Raw genomic sequence first — 3,209 nt, 5'->3', positions numbered from 1 at the left:
CCGAGCCCTGGCGGCGCTCGGGTGCCCGCGGGGTGCGGGCTGGAGCCGCCGCCGTCGCTGCCGCTGCGCCCCGGCCGCTCGCCCTCGGGCGGCGGGTGAGCCTTGACATCGCGACGAGCTCCGCGGGAGCCGCCTGGTGCCCGAGACGTCGGGAACCCCGGAGGAGCCGCTGCGGGGCTTCCTTCCGCCTGTTCAGGGTTGTTCTCGTCTGCCTCCTGGTACCTGTTCGCGGGCAAGGAGCTGATTTTGCCCTCCTGTGCGCTTCGGCTCTCCATTAAGATGAGCCCCCTGTAAGGCTGAATTCGTCCCTGAGAGAAGCCTGCCGATGCAGAAGGGCCAGGCTCTTTACTCCCTCAGAAAAGTGCTGATGGTACAGGTGGCTCCGAGCTTTGCAGAGTTTGTGTGATTGCCTCAGCCAAACTGGCCTTAGTCTTTATGGCATTTTCAAGGTAAAGCAGCAGTTAGAAGCATCTCCTTCCCAAGTGATTGCCACCAGCCCATCCCACGTGTTCTTACAAGTGTCCGTCTCTAACGATGAGTGGTGAACCAGAACCGCCATCTGATGCTGTAGCTGCTTCAGACCAAGCTGAGCCTGGCTTGCAGGCTCTGGGGCGGAGGGGCCGTTTTGCACATGTGGGTTGTTTTATGGCTCTTCAAAAGTACAATTCTAAAACAACAGTTTCCTGGTCAAACCCAGGAATGACTTGTTGCATTTGGTGTGCTGGAGAGGGTTAACTTGGAGCGGGTTAGCTCCTTGGCTGGAAGTGCATAGTGAGGATCACCTGCTGACGGGTGTCCAGGTAGCCAGGCCAGCTTCCCAGACTGCATCGTGCTTCCAGCAACCACAGACAGATTTCATGGCTCCTTTGAATAACTCCATTCAGAAAGATTTCCTTCTGATCACTGTGCAGTTCAGTTTGTTGGCCAGCAGTAGTTGAATAAAGTTCTATTCTGCTGGGAGGAAGGCACAGAGGCTGGCAAAAACACTGTCTTCCAGGCAGCTGATGCCAGTTGCCTTTGCATTGTTTTGCCATTTTTTTTTTCATCCGTGCATGAAAAGCTTAGAATGATTTAACATTCTTGCAAGCACAGCTCTCCCCAGGGGCGCAAGACTTCAACTGCCTTCTCACGTCTTTGTCTGGGGGAGAGAAGGGAGAGCTGCGCTGGCATTCTGCCTGCCGTCTCTGCGATGGGGCAAGGTGGTTGGAATAGCTGTTTGTTGTTTCTCTTGATTCCGATTTTTTTTCTTCCTGCCTGTTCTGCATCTGCTCCAGCAGACTGCAGTTCGAGTTAGTCTGCAAGCGCAGCTTATCTCGGGAAGGAATATCCAGTCCTTTTGAGGGTGGATGTAGAATACCAGAGTTTATCCAGAGCAAAATGGTTAGTACAAGCTCTGAAGTCTGCCAGCAACAGCAACTTGTAGCTGTTGTTTCTGCCTCCAAGCTGGTGACAGCAAAGGACGTTGGCTGCTCAGAGTTCAAGGTTGCAGGTTGTTCACTTCAGGGGATGAACTGGACAATCTGATAAAGCAGCTTAGATTTTGGGCTATCCTTCTGCTAGCCAGTGCAGCCAGAAGCAGTACAAAGCTTCTTGTGCTGAATTTTCCCTTGCTAGAGCAGTGTATCCTCATTGACCGTCTTTTTGGTCTTTTTTTTTGTTTGCTATTTGCTGAGTTGATGAGACGGCTCTTTTCTATCAGTTGGATCTAGGCTATTTGAAGTGATGCTGAGATCACAGTGGATTATAAGAATGTAGATTTTGAAGCCAGGTTTTTGGTCAGATAGTTCACATTCTGCATCCACAACAGGTTTGCTTAACTGAAACAGATGTGTTGGCCTAAGTTGTAAGCGCATAAGCTACAGGAAAATCTAAGTATGTTGGCCTGATACTTTTTGTAAGCGGGAGAGTTTTATGGTCATCCTTGTTATACAAAAGGCTGCTTTCAGCCTGACAGTTGTTGGGTCTGCAGCTGAAAGCCTTGCATAAGACTTGCACATTAAATGTGCCAAAAAGACATAGAGAATCTGTTTCGCTTAGGGCTGTCATACTTGAGGGGCATGAGAGGCAAATATGTCCCATTCAGCTTATCTACTCGATCTCCAAAAAAATGTTATGTGCCACGGTACAAAGATGAAAGAATGAGAGACTCCTGTAATGAACTGTTAGTTCAATAGGTAAGAAAATCTTGCACAGTTCAGTGTATTTGTGTCTGAGCTTTAAGGCATTTTTTGGATCAATCCTGATGTTCCTCTGGTGTTGGCTTTACCTGTTTGCAATAGTAGACAGTTGTCCCAATTCTGTAAAGTTTTGTGTACAGGGGAACAGCTTTTTCCCCACAGAGCAGTGGAGAAAGAACCAGCAGCGCTGTCAAAGGGCTGTGGAAAGGATTCATAAGATCTGAACTAGCTTTAATGGAATTGCTTCTATAATTACAGATAAGGAAGCATATAAACTGCTGTAGGAGTCTGGCTTTTTGGCCCATGAGTTTTTTTTTTTTTTTTTTTTGGGGGGGGGGCAGTGCAGCTCAATAAATGTTATATGTTAATGAACTATTTCTTTGAAGTCACAAAAGGAAATATCATATATATTTCTCGATAGGTAAATGCATTGATAAGCATACTACTTGGTTGCCATTTTGTCTATGGCAAAGGAAGCTTTTCAGTTGGGACTGGTCATCCTAGTAGCATATTTGGGATACTTGAATTCAACAGCCTTGGGAAGTAAGCAGAGGGACATTCCCTAGCCTGTACCCAAAGCCCTGTGTATCGCTGAAGGCTTGTTAGGTAGTTGGGCAGAAGGATTAACTGAGAATGGGTACTGAATATACCTGTTCAGTGGGAAAACTGGTGATCTGGTTGCCCTTTTCCTGTGGTTAATACAAAATGTAAAGGATTCACGGGCTTTATTTTCTGTTTATAATGATGATATACTGAAAATAAGAAGGCCCATAATTTTGTCATTGAATCTCAATGCTTTGAGTTTGAGTTAGTTGCCAATAGCGAATTCAGGGTAACTCGGGATTTAATTCATCTTTGTCCGAATACTAGTTTCTATGTTTTGTTTTGTGTTTTTTTCTCAGAGGCTTTAGTTTAGGAATGAGTGAAAACTTCCGCAATTCATCAGCCTGCCCCAGGACTGCTGACTGACGTCTTATGTCTGAACTCAGTTGCGGCTTTACAGCAACGGGGTGTTTGGCTTCTAATAGTGCA

The sequence above is a fragment of the Apteryx rowi genome, unplaced genomic scaffold (assembly GCF_003343035.1).
Source record: "Apteryx rowi isolate R43461 unplaced genomic scaffold, aptRow1 scaffold_0, whole genome shotgun sequence".
Classification (NCBI taxonomy): Eukaryota; Metazoa; Chordata; class Aves; order Apterygiformes; family Apterygidae; genus Apteryx; species Apteryx rowi.
The sequence above is the reverse complement of the archived record's forward strand: the minus strand, read 5'-3'. Positions refer to the sequence as shown.